Source organism: Mytilus edulis, chromosome 14, assembly GCF_963676685.1.
Source record: "Mytilus edulis chromosome 14, xbMytEdul2.2, whole genome shotgun sequence".
NCBI lineage: Eukaryota > Metazoa > Mollusca > Bivalvia > Mytilida > Mytilidae > Mytilus > Mytilus edulis.
The window spans coordinates 28,138,328-28,155,134 of record NC_092357.1 but is presented as its reverse complement, the minus strand read 5'-3'; the positions used below and the strand labels follow the sequence as shown (position 1 = coordinate 28,155,134).

The 16,807-nt window shown below is 31.7% G+C and overlaps 1 pseudogene; it reads left to right on the top strand.

Annotated features, from left to right (window-relative positions):
- Nucleotides 1-5,085: 5,085 nt before the first annotated feature.
- LOC139504092 (QRFP-like peptide receptor) lies at nucleotides 5,086-16,063 on the top strand (annotated as a pseudogene).
- The last annotated feature ends 744 nt before the right edge of the window (nucleotides 16,064-16,807 follow it).

Here is a 16,807-nt window from a genome sequence, read left to right as displayed (position 1 = left end):
TAAGTTTGCAAGACAATTAACATTTTAAAAAAGCAGTTGTATACTATATAACCTGTGCTTGTTACTACGTTATTTTCAAAGTAATGTCAAATGAAAAAAAAAAAAAGATTACTGTTCGTACTGTTATGTTTCTCTTTTTTAATACTGATGAATAAAATCATTACAGTGTGTACTGGCTGGTCATCATCGCGTATGATACGATTTTGACACGCATACACAGCTGATGAATATTATGCATGAATATAGATAAGATCAGCACGTGTAGCCATAGACTGAGAGTTGTAGATTTGAAGTGTAAATATATAGATGCAGTTTATAGAATACAAAATTAGATCAGAAACATGGTTATTAACTATTTTAAAGCCAAGCGAGTAAAATACGGATCAATAAATATATGCTTTGCTTAAATCATAAAAAAATATGATTATTTATACTTTGATTTAATTGATGGAATACTTTACACATATCGACTGTTTGTACAACTATTATGAAAAAAAACGTATGTGCCTGTCCCAAGTCAGGAGCCTGTAATTCAGTGGTTGTCGTTTGTTTATGTGCTACATATTTGTTTTTGTTCATTTGTTTTATATAAATATAAGGCCGTTAGTTTTCTCGTTTGAATTGTTTTACATTTTTATTTCTGGGCCTTTTATAGCGGACTATGCGGTATGGACTTTGCTCATTGTTGATGGCCGTAAGGTGACATACAGTTGTTAATTTCTGTGTCATTTTGGTCTCTTGTGGACAGTTGTCTCATTGGCAATTATACCACATCTTCTTTTTTATATGTATCATTATTGAACACATACATATTGTTATCTAGGTTATTCTATTTTAATTGTATATATATCTATAACTACTACCCCTTTCGAAAAAACAAGGAATGGTACACAAAGAAGCTTTTAATAAAATACATTTCAAACAAGGATAAAAAAAACCAACGAAAGTGGAAAATATTTAACAATTTTGCATTTAGTGTTAATGTTAATCTTACAGTGCAATATGCATGCAGGACACTTAAATTCAAATAATGCCGTGACAATTTATCGCGGTATTTTTTGTAACAGCTCAGTGGCGGTTCCAGAGGGGTTCTGGGGATAGGAACCCTTTTTTTTGGAGATCAATGCATTTGAATGGGAACATATAGTTGGAACCCCCTCCTTTGTCCTGGATTGGGAACCCCCCTTTTTTAAAATGACTGGATCCGCCACTGCACCTCATGCAGTCGGACAAGATGGACTGATTTTCAATAACATATCTATTAAATGTTATCATTTTCTACTTATGTTACTTTAAAAGAAGTAACCAAAATCAATATATGCGTAATCTGTCAATATGTAAGTGTCATATATATTACCAAACACAATCATGGTAGTCAAAGTTTCAACAGGACATTCACGAAACTTAGGCATGTGTGGATTACTTTTATTCTTTAATAATTTGTTTAAATAATTGTATACATTTATTGACATAAATCTAAATCTTGTATTTATGAAACCAGTATTTGACAACTATTATTATAAAAGTGTAAATCGCCATTCAGAAAGTGTTTTCTTTTTAATTACTATATTAAGTCATTTAAGTTTCACTTAATAAATATCTGTTCACGTTACAATGATCACAAATTAACCAAATATTTGGATTTTTTTCTTGAATTATTTGTCGTTACTAATTGTAAAAAGTTGTATGTGTTCCTGTTTTACTTACCGAATCTCCTATGTTTCGCACATGTAGTGTCAGTCGAAATAGAAAGTAGAATAATGTATTTTTAGTTTATTCTATTTTTAGATCATGTTATTACTACGCATATGGGGACTATTTCCGGTATTACCTGAGGGCACCGATTACCTCAGGGCATACAGCAGCGGACCTATCTTCCACCTGCCTATAAAAGGCCCCGATAAGACAATGTAAAACAATTCAAACGAGAAAACGAACGGCCTTATTTATGTAATTAAATGAACGAAAAACAAATATGTAAAACATAAACAAACGAAAACCACTGAATTACAGGCTCCTGACTTAGGACCAGCACATACATTAATAATGTGGCGGGGTTAAACATGTTAGCGGGATCCCAACCCTCCCCCTAACCTGGGACAGTGGTATAACAGTACAACATAAGAACGAACCAGAAAAATCAGTTGAAAAAGGCTTAACCCATCAGATGGACAAAAAAAATACAAGTGGACGTGGCCCGGAAATATAAATCCCGACACAATGAACAGATCTGAGATTACTCGCAGTTATCTGACAGCTAGGTCAAAGCCACTAACAACTAATAAAAAAAATCATATTGTATAGTGTTTGATGTGTTAGGATTTTTTCCTTCATTGTTCAATGCCCCATATTGACCTACACCTGCTAACATACACAAATGATAAGATGTGGTTTTATGGTCAATGTGACAACTCCCCACTAGAATCCAAATGACAGATTTAGAGGTTAACAACTTCTAAATCTTTGTGATTGGTTGACTAATTTTTCTAGGCATTTTACAAAATGGCTGAAAAAAATGAAAGGCATTTTACAAATTGAATGAAAAAAAAAAAATGAAAGGCATTTTACAAAATGACTGAAAAAAAAAGAAAGACGTTTTACAAAATGACTGAAAAAAATGAAAGTCATTTTACAAAATGACTGAAAAAATGAAAGGCATTTTACAAAATGCCTTAGATTAATTTATAGGATGAATTGTTAATAAAAGATAAATTGAAAGTTTTGAACACCGGAGCAGTTTTATACATGATAGTTTGAACATAGTTTATTGTTCAAAACAAATGAATTAGACACAAGTTTTTCAACTTAATATACATGAATATACATAATATTTATATAGCACATTACATAAATTTGTTATTTTCTAATAAGCATGAAGGTATGAAAAATAATTAAATAAATCACAACTATTGTTATTATAATATTTATACACAAAAGATGATAGATATATTATATATGATAATTACTGAATTATAAAAAAAAAGTAAAAATAATCAAGAATAAGTTTTACGGATTTATTCTAATTTCACACAAGCACAAAACTCGGCAATTATTTATAATTTCTCAAAATGTTTTGATGACAAAACTGATCACAATATTTGTCCTGATTTTTTGCAAATTCATTGATTAACGCAAAAATATGGATTATTAGTAATAAAGCACGTCCATTAACATTTCTGATAAAACACTTAATCTTCAACAACATTGGGTTTCGCAATGAGCACACACGTCACACATGCATATCTTCTTTTTCATTTGTTTCAAAAAGATTCAAAGTACATTATCATGACTATAAAAAAGAATAAGTGGTATCATTGCCAATGAGACAACTCCTACATAGCATAGGTTGGTTAAAATATGAACAAAAAATGTGTAAACAAAGCAATATTTTCCAAAATTGAAAGTATAAAGTTAGAAGTGTAATACTAAGTATATGAATTCACTAAAACTTTTACTGAACTGGCTGCTAAGAGATGTGTTTTGCATAAAGTCAAAGCAGAGTTATTGATGTCAATAAATAAGACATTAACAAGAATGTGTCCATAGTACACGGATGCCCAACTCGCACTATCATTTTCCATGTTCAGTGGACCGTGAATTTGGGGTCAAAATTTTAATTTGAAATTAAAATTAGAAAGATCATATCAAAGGGAACATGTGTACTAAGTTTCAAGTTGTTGTGACTTTAACTTCAACAAAAACTACCTTGACGAACAACTTTAACCCGGAGCGGGACGAACGGACGCACAGACGAATAAACGGACGGACGGACGAACGAACGAACGGAGGCACAGACCAGAAAACGAAATGCCCCTCTACTATCGTAGGTGGGGCATAACAATACAACAATCATAGCATTTACAGTATAAATTATCTGTTTTATGACCCATGGGTTATGGTTGTTCTGATTTATTTATGCCACTTGGGCCTCTAATTTGCTAATGAACTTTGCTGTTTTTATGAATACTGACTATTTGGTACATTTTAAGGACAGAGCACATTGTCTTTACATTAAACCACCTTTGTATCTCTAGCTTGTATTGTTTATGCCTCATTCACAAGAAAGCACAATTTATAGGTTACCGCTTACCTATATGTTTTCGACAGGACATACATACCTCAACAATACTTTCCATCAATGATCTGTGATTTTCAATGATTGAAATGGTTTATCCTCATTCGAACTTGCATACATCATGTACATTTTTAAAATGCCTATCCGAAGTCTGGAGCATGTAATTCAGCGATTGCCGTTTGTTGCTGTGTAATAAAACTGAGCTTCGTTATTTATGTGCATACAAAGTAGGCCGACAAATCAACATTTGAATTATTTTACACTTGTCATGTCGGGACCTTTTATACTGGACTATGTGGTATGTTCTTTGCTCATTGTTGAAGTCTGTACGGCGACCTTAAGTTTTTTTGTTTTCTTTCTGAGTTTTTAATCTTTTGTGGAACATGTGGAAAGTTGTATGTCTCATTTGCAATCATACCACATCTTTTCTTATTTTTCTTTCCTTTGTACAACAAGAATTATAAACAATATTAACTATTATCCAACTTTTCATTCAATTTGGACATGATAAACAAAGTTGCAGATTTTATATTAATCATGACTGACAGAAGCCGTGTATTGATGTATTAGAATAAAAAAAACATCGTCTATTGCTAATTTGTAACATTATACAACATTGAATGGAATATAACGTTCCTTGGAGATTATAATTAAAAATCATATCTTATGATAACCAAATTTTTGGTGCATATTAGCAGAATCCGTGCTAATCAGTCTGCTTATTTGTACGTAATACAAAATGGAATGGCATTTTACGTCCCGTAGACAATAAGCATTAAAAATCATATCTTGTGTCAACCAATTTCTGGTGCATATTAGAAAAATCCGTGTACATGAATTTATATCAATTTGCATGTTAAAAGTAAACAACCTACTACAACATTTGCACATTATTTTAAAAATTGTCATTGGATTAACGCTATGATTGACGTATTTTCCAATATTGATTTTTCATATTGTATCCTAAGCACTACCATCAGTCAAAGTTAAAGACTATACGAACAGCATAAGCGGAGAATTAACAAACCAAATAAACTTGCATGGAAATATACCATTTGCCAAAAAATGTCAGAATTTGATGAAGTTCTTAATTTATACAATTTTAGTGAAAACCTTACAAATACGGAATTACAATATTTGGAATCATGGCGTAATTTATCCGGACAAAAAGGGATATTTCCCGTATCGACAGGCGTACTTACAATTCTCGCTTTACTGTATGGTTCTATATCTCTAATTGCGATTGTTGGCAATGGCCTTGTTATATTTGTTGTAGCAAGCAGACGAAAAATGCAAACTGTGACAAATGTTTTTCTTGCGAATTTAGCATTAGCAGATGTTGTAATTGGTATATTTTCCACCCCTTTTCAGTTTCATTCCGCACTGTTACAACGATGGGTGGTAGCGAGGTTCATGTGTAAAACAGCTACGTTTGTGAAAAATCTATCCGTGATTATTAGCATATTGACGCTGACGCTTATTGCCATTGATCGATATGTTGCTGTGATGTATCCTTTGCGAGCTGGTTTCAGGAAGAAAATTGCTATCATTGTATTATTTATGATCTGGACAATAGGTACCGTGTCGAGTGTGCCTGACCTAGTTTTTTACAACGTAGAAACAATATTTGACTTAAAGTATTGGACTAAGAAACCAATCTGTAGAGTAGAATGGCCTTCAAAGTTATTTTCTCGTTTTTACTTTACATATTTACTTTTGTTACAGTACGTTGTGCCTTTATCAATTATAAGTGTTGTTTACATTCGCGTAGCCCACAGAATCTGGGGTAGCAACGTACCGGGGAATGAAACGAATCAAAACGACATCCGAGCTGTGAACAAGAAAAAGGTAAGACAAAATATCTTGATAGTTATATAATTTTCTTTATCTGAAAACCTTTAGTAATATCATTTTAAGTTATTTTTGTTGTTTTGGATTATTTTACGAGCACCATTTGTAATCATTCATAACGTATTATACCTTGTAATATTTTCTGTCAGAACGATTGGTAAGTGTTTTACATATTCTAAGTATGGTACTTTTGGGATTGTTCGAACTGAAATAAAAACGACTGCACTTATAAATCTCCTGGAAACGTTCTTTCCACGATCATAAGAGGTCTTGGTTTAAAACCCCAGCCGCCCGAAACACGAAACGTAATTGAGAATTGGTATGTGCTGCTTCTTCTCTCTGCCCGAGACACTTAGGAGCAAGATCGAAGACTGCTTGCTTCGGAATCGGAATGAAGTGTACGAATGAGTTAAATGTCTCCCTGTGGACTGGTACCTTGTCAATTCAGCAGTTAAAATCCGTCTTAGCTGTCCGTCGAAGTTATCACAGAGTTTATATGCATATTACATTATCATGTTCTCGTCCTGAAAATGCATTTTATTTGCCACTATTACACAATGATGTACTGCAAAACTGAAGACTGTTACCATATGAACTACCACGTTAATCAACCCAGTAAAAAGACGTAAAACAGTAATTAATCATTTAATCATTTTCGTAAGAATTGGGTTAAGTAAGCCGGATCTATCAGAATGTTACATAAATAAATCTTAATTATAATCTAGTCGACAGCAAATAGGCTAACATACTAATTCTGATTGCAAGAACTGAAAAAATATGAACTAAAACCTCCTATTTTTGCATTGGTACTATTTCTTTACTTAAATATGTGATACAGGAAATATTCAGTACTATTTTGTTACGTTTAAAATTTTGTAATATTTAGGTGCGTGTCTTTTATGATACTTGATTTATACTAGAAATTTAAGTACTACAGATTTTTGGTTACACAGTTTAATTTCCAGCGTTTTGAAAGTTTGTTTATTTCAAATCTCTTAAAATTATGATTTTCATACATGGATTATTGTAATCACTGAGGGTATCATTTCTGTACCAAAAAAATCGCAGTACCAATCAAGAACTATAAAAGACATATACCTAATTATTGCAATAATTCTAAGGTAAAGATGTAGTACTTAATATTAAAATTAATTTCCAGTTCCACAGATTTTTAGTAAAGAAATAGTACATATTCATAACTAGCAGTGTATAGATTTATGTTTTTGGATGAACACATTACTTTACTCGACTGTCATTCAATTGAGAGGTTTTGCTAGCTGTAACACCAGGTTAAATCAATCATTTTTGACAAAAGGAAATGACTGTACTAAGAAGATATAGGAAGATGTGGTATTAGTGGCAATGAGACAACTCTCCATTCAAGTAACGATCTATAAAAGTAAACATTTATATGTCAATGTACGCCCTTTAACGCGGAGCCTGACTCACGCCGAACAGCAAGCTACAAAGGGCCCCAAAAATACTAATGTAAAACCATTCAAACGGGAAAACCAACGGTCTAATCTGTATGAAAACGAGAAACGAGAAATACTTATGAACCACATAAACAGACGACAAATACTGACCATCAGATTCCTGACTTATGCCAGGTGCAATATGACAGTTGCCTTCATTTCCATTGATTCGTTTGTGCTTTTGATAGAGACGTTTGATAAAGGAATTTCCGTTTTTCATTTTCCTTGGAAGTAGATTTTTTTAGTTAATTCACTTTTTACAGCATGCACAGTGACATCATGCAAATGCAGTTACTTTTAAAACGACCCTTAGCATAGCTTGTAGGTTTTAATCTAGATAAATCGCAAAATCGCTGACCACCAACATGACCAACGTTCAACGACAATGTACACATGCATACATATGAGAATTATGCAATTTGTTGTGAGATTGTACTGGAGATTAATAGCATTCGATTGTGACCATTCTTTATGGACTTCACCTTTCTAAATTTGCATTGGAGTTTGGTAATTTTTGTTTTTGAAAAATTAAAAAAAAATAAAACAATGCGTTATAAATTTCATGCGTCCGAAGTGTTTTTCAATGTACCTTCATCAAAACGCTGACAGCTGAATATTTGGAAGCAAAGGGTGTATAAAATTCTTTTGGGTTGACGGTTTATATAACCAAATAGGACCATTGTTCTCGTGGACACAGGAGAATCTCGAATTTAAATGTTTAACGCATTACAATTTTCTAAAGGAAGGTAAGCAGTTTTTACCAAAATTTACGAATTTAAAGATCCACGAATATGCAAGTCTTCTTCAAACCACGAAAATTGGTACCAACGAAAATAAAAGAATCCACAGTATATAAAATATTTTTTGACGAAGGGTGTATGATTGGAATGAGTTAAATTCACAATTAGCTTATTTAAATATTTGAAAGGCTATATCACAAAAGATATAAAGTTAAACAAAAGCAGAAGCCAATGGTGGTAATGATACAACATTGAAACAGAGAACACATTAGATTTACTGTGGATTCTTTAGTTTCGTGGGTATCAATTTTCGTGGATTCAGTTCTGATTGCATTATCGTGGAAATTTAATTCCGTGGTTTATCCTAAATTTGCTTCCTATCCTATAGAACATTTGTATTTCGTAGAACATTTGAATTAGTTGTTCGCCTTTACATACGAAATCCATGAAAATGGATATCCCAGAAATAATAATGAATCCAAAGTATTTATATTTTATGTTAAAATGAACATAAACAAACTTTTGTATACGAAATCGAGATAGTATTGTTCATGTTCAGTTACAGTGTTTTAGAACAAGGACTCTTGATAAAGCGAAATAGATATAGCATATAGATTCAGAAAAGTGATATATATTGGATTGTTAAAGTATGATTAGACACTCAATTGCAAGATTAAAGTTAGTTATTGTTCAGAAAATTATGTATTAGTGTCTTGGCATCGGTAAGTTATATCTATATTATGTCAAATAACTTGTGGGAGAACATCTGTTTTAGGAATATGAAAATGTGCAACCTTTCAATTGGTGGCTTATATTAACCAAAGTTTCTTGTCTTCCTATTTTTCTTATCCTTAATTCGTATGATAACTGTTATCAAGGACACTATCGCTTATCTAGTATTTTATTCATTTTGTGTTAGATGTTGCTAAGTCTCTTATGGTGCTCAAGAACATTTTATCTGCAAATAAATTACCGGTATCTTAAATCACCTTAGGAAATAATGACAAGCGAAAATGAAATGACATTTCTATGTTTTAATATCATGATAATGTGGTACAGTTTTAATATATATGAGCCATGTAATAAGGGGTGTTAAACACGATTGCACGAGATATAAAACTCTCATACTACAATGATAACGCTAAACGTCTCTTCTCTTTCAATTTTTCTTTTGATATGTCAAATATAATTATCTTTAATTTGCATGATTACATTATTACTGTCATTTCGATTATCTAGCATTACATAATACAATCATATATCTTATTTCTCTAAGTCACATATGGTGTTCTAAAACAAGTTATAGATCGGCGAATATTTTCTCTGTATTTAAGATCACGAAAGGAAAGAAACGAGAAGCGCAGCAGAAGTGATAGTTAAATAATAATGATACATTATTTTAATGTTAAGATCCATAATCACTGCAATTCAGAAAGACGACGTAAACGAATTGTTAATATGTTTGGATACGCAATAACACGCACATTTTGAGTGATGTGTATTTGGTATTAACTGTATTCAAATACAGGTGTATAACTACGTCCTCACCCTTATGTATCTAACTGACGCCATATGGATTTTGATGGGTCAGTTAAAAACTGTAATACAAATTAATCGTGTAGGGGACTTTCCTGCAAAGTGAAGCAACAAATACAATAACAATAAGAAGACGTGAATCCATGATTCCCCTATTTTATCAAATAAATCAATTAGGGGGAGGGTAGTCACGTGTCGGTGTTCAACCATCCACATAGTCATTTATTTACCATAAGTAAGACACAAGGGGGATGTGTAAAGCAAAAGGTCTTAAGAAAATGTCAATGGTTCAGTCTTTCTTTAACGGTACAAGATGGCGGAATTTGTGAAAAAAAATCAGATTTTGAAATTATCCTCTAGTGACGGTTAACAAATGGTTATAGAAGTCTGTTCAGCCTTAACAACTAAATATCTGATCGCACATAAAATTGTCGATGTCAAATTTTGAAAGTACACACTAATTGAAGTATTTTTCATGTGACACATCAGGAGAGTCCATCTGCTAAAATGTATACCTTACATATTACATTGACTGCCTACTTCGAAATATAGAATAAATCAAAACGTCTGTATCTCTAACCAAATTAAACTCATTTAATATCAACTTCAAAGTGATTTCAAACCAACCATTTCAAAAGCAATTACATTTCTGTAACTTCTTAATCAACGTCATCCATTTTTGCTATCATCTTTCTGTATCAGGTTTAAAACCGGCAATTCCTTGTTTGCTCTGTTTTTTTGTTTTCCTTAAAATTACGTGATTTATCAATCTGTTTTTGTGTAACCTCAAAACGTAAGAACTATAAAAAAACAGACGGGAAGTCAAACCACTGCATGTTTATATCAGTAGTGCATGTACAATTCCATTTTGGTCTTTTACAATTATGTAGATGTGTGGAAATTAAGGCTCAATTTTAGCCAAATAAAATGATGTATTTTAGAAGTATTTGGAAATGCGTGAAATCAGGATTGAATCATAAGATGTTTTTTTTAAAGGAAACATAGAAAACTGATAAGTTAATGCAGTTTTTCATCATTGTTTCCTTTTAAGAAACTAAACTCTCGTAGGAAGAAAGAACAATGTGATTTCAGAAATGTTAATTGTAAATATTGCCATAGTCTTACCAAATATAAACTTGTATCTTGTTTACCCGTATACTTTTCCACTCTGATTTTACTTTGAAATTGATGTAGAAAATGATTAAAACTTTTTTATTACTAGCGACACCACTCACTTGTATGACAGTTGCATCAAATTCCATTATATGGACAATGATTTGTAAACAAACAGAACAATCAGACATAATAGGTAAAAATGTCAGAAAAAGTGACACCACTATCAACATTGAGTTATTATCTTAATCTTTGAACAACAAACAAATATCTTAACAAAGAAACACAAGGCAAATGGAGAAAAAAAAATGAAAGAGAAGAATACAAAAAATTACCAAAGTAGAACAACACAATAACTGGATGTACATGGCCACCGGCAACCCAGGTATACGGTTTATAAACTCAAAAAATCACTAAAAAAATCGAAAAGATGGGCGAAAGATACCTGAGGAACAATCAAACTCATAGATCGAAAATAAACTGACAAAGTCATGGTTAAAAAGGAAAAAAAGACAAACAGACGAACTATAGTACAGAGGAAACAACATATAAAACTAAAGACTAAGCAACAAGAACCCCGCCAAAAACTGGGGGGGGTCTCAGGTGATCCGGAAGGGTAAGCAGATCCTACGCCTCATATGGCACCGTCGTGTTGCTCATGTAATTACAAATCCCGTGAATAGTCTGTAGTCACTTTCGTGAAGAGGGGAGGGGATTGTAGTTATGACATAAGGAAGATATCCGAGATGATCTGTGAAACTGTTATTCCATTACGGTCAACCAACCTTTGATGGCGTCCGTAAAATTTACTACGGGACGATTTCAACTCCAACATTCTGAACACTTGGTTTAGTAGCTTTCTTGTGAGCAGCATCCCTCGATTAAGGAAATCATCATAGGGAAAACAAGCCCGGGAATATCGAATCAATTATAAGATATGTACTCCGTATGCAGGCTGTACTAACATTACCAACAACCACAGTATTCCAGGAGTATTTACAACAGTAATTCAATTCTCTTAAGTGATGACATAACATTCAAAGCAATCAAAAAATCCGAACTCATGATCAGTGGAAAGTACTTAGACTAACAAAGAAAAGAAAGTTACGTAAAATTAATTTCACTCATGTTTAATTTAGAACATTGTTTTTATGTATTTTAGACGTTAAATGTTACACATTTGTATAGGAAATAAAGCATCACAGTGAGTGTGGCATTTGCCGTAATGTCAATGGCACCATATTGTTTTACGACTACGTCCTTTTTTTCTTCGATTTTTAGCATTATAATGGAGATTTTTGGAATGTATGTGAATGTTATGTCAGCAATTAAAGGAATTGAACTACAGTTGTTAATACTTCTTAGTTTCTTGGGTAGACGAAACGCGCGTCTGTGGTATTAAATTATAAGCCTGGTACCTTTGATACCTAATTAGATTACGTAACAGGTGTTTTTAATCGTTTAAATATCGTTTTCCATAGCTCGGCTGCGAGTGGCTTTGTAAACTTCGTTTTCAACAGTATCAACTAAGTCGTACGTAGTTTAAGCTTAATGCATTACATTATCTTCAAGATAAAACAGCTCTATCAACACTTATTTATATTTTTATGTCATTGAGTACACAATTCTTTATGCCTTTGAATTCAAGTTTTTGTAAACTTTCAAAACCTTATAACATGTATTGAGTATACTGTTTTGTATGTCTTTGAATTTCAGTCTTTGTTAGGTTTCAAAACCTTATCATGCTTATAACATCTTTCATAGGCACGTCAATACTGTTTTACTAATTAGGAACTATCAATGTAACTAATTCATTTGTAATTTAAATTAAACGCAACTTCCGTGATGTTTGTTTTATAAAATGACAAGGAGTTATCTAAAGCCTTCCGGAATTTAAACAGAACATTGAATTCATTTAAAAACTAATGAATCTGTTCACATTGAGTGAATTGTGTGTGATATGAGTTATTGAGTTAAAATGTTATGAAGACGAAACGCGCGTCTCACGTATTAAATTATCAGCTAGGTACTTTTCATATTATTATACGTCATTTTTGCATATTATTCCATTAAATTTCAACAAAGAAACTGTTGAATAGTGATTGGTTATAAAAGGTGCTCGAAATATACAACGAAGGTTAAATGAATTCACTTTATATTATGATTTTCAATGGGTTAACAATTTTTTTTTAAATCGAATGTCTCTAAATGACACATCTTATTTGTTGCAACTCCGTTTTAATTGTGTATGACGATGGCACCGACAAAAATTTTCAAACACTTGACAATGTCCATACATAAAAACGAAGATATGGTATGATTGCAATGAGAACTCTGGATTATTTAACAATAACATATCTTCCAAGGTATTGTTGTACTGTATGATTAGACACTCAATTGCAGGATTAAAGTTAGTTTATTTTATTGTTCATAAAACTATGTGTTAGTGTCTTGGTATCTATTATGTCAAAATTCTTGTGGGAGAATATTTGTTATGGACACGAAATTTCGTCACCATTATATTAGTGTTATATAATAACCAATGTCTCTTCTTTTCAAATTTTCATTTTGAAATGTCAGAACGGATTATTCTAAATTCGTATGATAACTGTTATCAACGGTACTCTGATTTATTCATTTTGTTTTAGTTGTAGCTGAGCCACTTATGTTAATGTTTCCTGTATGTTAAGGTGGTAGCAAACATTTTCACTAAATTAATTTGGCTCGTTTAATTTTAATAAAATTTTGACACTGTATTTACTTTGGCCCTTTAACAAAATTATAAAAATGTAAAAATTTTGGAACCAACCGTTTAGTCAGAAAATTACACTGGTTATATAGCAGTTTGACAAACACCAATTTTGATCATTGAGAAGCTTAATATTCCCTTAAAAACACAACGTATTTAAAACTTTTAGATGAATTTACAGAGTTATCTCCCTGTAGTTTTAGGTACCACCTTAAATCACCTTAGAACTACAAAACGCAGCAGAAATATCATGTAACTATAGTACAGTTTATATGATCCTTTCAATTTAGGAGAAAAAAACACAGATGTTTGATACGATTGCACACGCAATGACACTCACATATTAAAATGATAACGCTCAACGTCTCTTCTCTGCTATTTTTTCCTTTTAATATGTCAAAAAGGATTATTCTAATTTGTATGATTATATAATTAATGTCTTTTCGATTATCTAGCATTACATAATACAGTCATATAGTTTATTTCTCAAAGTCACTTATGGTGTTTTAGAAAAGATTTTGCTAATATTTAGAATCACTTTAGAAAAGAAACAAGAAGCAAGAACATACGTGACAGTTAAATAATGACGATACAGTAGTTCAGTGTTAAGATACAGAATCCAAGTAGTTCAGAAAGACGTAATCGAATTATATATATGAACATTATAAACATTCATATTTTGAATGATTTGATACAGAACTCAGACCACCTGATATATATCTAGTGTTGTGGTTATTATGATAATTCAAAACGGCGGAAGGGAGAAATGCAATCGAGTTGAGATGACCAGTGGTATCTGTTTATTGTAATTTTACGTATGACGACGAAACGCATGTGAGCTCTTAGTTTATAACGATAATTTTTCAATCACTTTATTGTGCTGAGAAAGGGATATATCAGTCAGCAAGATCAAAGGAACATTTTATAAAATAGAGATAAAAGTGTATAACTACAGCCTCACCCCTATGTATCTGACTGACACTCTACGGATTTGTAAGGGTCAGTAGCAAACCGTATTACAAATTAATCGCGATGGGGGACTTGTCTACAAAGCGAAGCAACAAATACAATAACAATAACAGAAGACGTGAATCCATGATTCCCCTATGCAATCAATTGAAAAAAATCGGGGTAGGAATCACCACCTGTCGGCGTTCAACTAGTCACATCGTCCATGTTTTACCCTAAATAAGATAAAAATGTATTTTAAAAACAAAGTGTCACTATTTTAAGTATTATGTAACCGATTCAGTCTTTAATCAACGGAACAAGATGGCGGAATTTAAAAAAAAAACAATTTTCGAAACTATCTTCCAGTGACGGTTTGAAAAGTCTGTTCAGACTTAACTGTTGATAACAACTAAATATTTGATCGCACATACAATTGTCGATGTCAAATTTGGAAAGTAAACACTAATTGGACGTATTTTTCATGTGACACATCAACCAACTGTATCTTCTTAAATGTATTCCTTAAATATTACATTGTCTGCCCACTTTGAAGAATAAAATCAACCAAAACGTCTCTATCTCTGACTAAATTAAACATGTTAAACTTAGTTAATCTGAACTTTACAAGCTATTTAAAACCAATCAATTTCAAAAGCAATTAAATATATGTAACTTCTTACTTAAGTTCGTCTACGTTGGCTATTATCTTTCTGATATGCACCAGATTTTAAAACCTGCAATTCCATGGTTGCTTTTTGTTTTTGTTTTTGTTCTTCAATGTAATCAAGTGTCTGAATCATCCATCTGTTATATTTAATATCAAAACGGATGCACTTTTGCATACAATCGTGATTCAAACCACTGCTTGTTTGTATCAGTAGTGCATGTACAAGTTAATTATTGTCTATTTCAATTTTGTATGTATGAGGGCATTAAGGTTAAGTTCAGTTTCTGCCAAAAAGAATTATGTATTTGAGAGGTATTTCGAAATGTGTGAAATCAGGATATATAAATGTTTGATCATTAAATGTGTCATTTTCATGAAAAACAGAGAAAACTGGTTTATGCAGTTTTCATCATTATTTCCTTTCAGGAAACATAATCCGCTAGCAAGAAAGAACAATATGATTTCAGAAATGAATAACTATTGAAATTTTCTTACCAAAAATAAAATTGTATCTCGTGTGCCAATATACTTAGAAATTGATGTAAGATAAGGAATACCAAGAAATTTTACAAAATATACAAAGTTTTAACTTTATAATAGTTTTGCAATTGTAACTTATTAAATATGAAATACATTTTATTTCATTTTCTGAATGCCATATACCTTTGCTAGGACAATTTTAACAATATGTAGGACAGTGTATCCTAATTTCTATCGGACCGACAAAATGTGAGACAAAAAACATTCGGTCAATTAGAAGTATTTAGATTTTGTGTATGACTACGTCCTTTTAATTTTTTAACAATTTAATTTTTTATTTTGTTTTAGATTTTAAAAATTACAGTAGACAATGGTAGAGATTCCTTGAATAGACTTGAAGCTCAGCGTACGTCAAAGTTGTTTTAGTTATGCAAATATCCTATTCCTTTTGTTGCTTTGTAAATTGAATTTTCGACACTTTAATCTACGTTTTGAGTAGTCTAAGCCTAATGCAATGCATTATCTTCAAAATTAGTTTTTTTCAACATTTATTCATATTTTTTTATGGCATTAAGCATGTTAAGTACACTGTTCTTATGTCTTTGAATTCAAATTTTGTAATTTTTAAAACCTTGCAAATATCCATTCCTTTTTTCGTTTTGTAAACTAATTTTTCGACAATTCAATCTGCGTTGTATGTAGTCGAAGCCTAATGCATTTCATTACCTTCAAAATAAAGTTGCTCCCTTTTCAACTTCTGTTGATAGTTTTTTGTTTATGTTATTGCGTACTCTATCATTTAGTCTTTGAATTCAAGTTCTCGTAAGGTTTCAATGCCTTATAACATGTATAATGAGTAGTCTAAGCTTAGTGCAATGTAATATCTTCAAAATAAAACTGCTCCTTTTTTCAACATTTTTCTTTGTGTCATTAAGTTCAATATCCTTTATGTCTTTAAATTCAAGTGCTTGTAAGGTTTCAAACCCTCATAACATGTAGAATAGGCACGTCAATATTGTTTTACTAATTAGGAATTACCAAGTTACTTATTTAAATTAAACGCAACTTCCGTGATGTTTGTTTTACAAAAGGACAATGAATTATCAAAAACATTTTAAAATCAATACAAACAGAACATTGACTTTTTATAAAAGCTAGGATATCTTATCA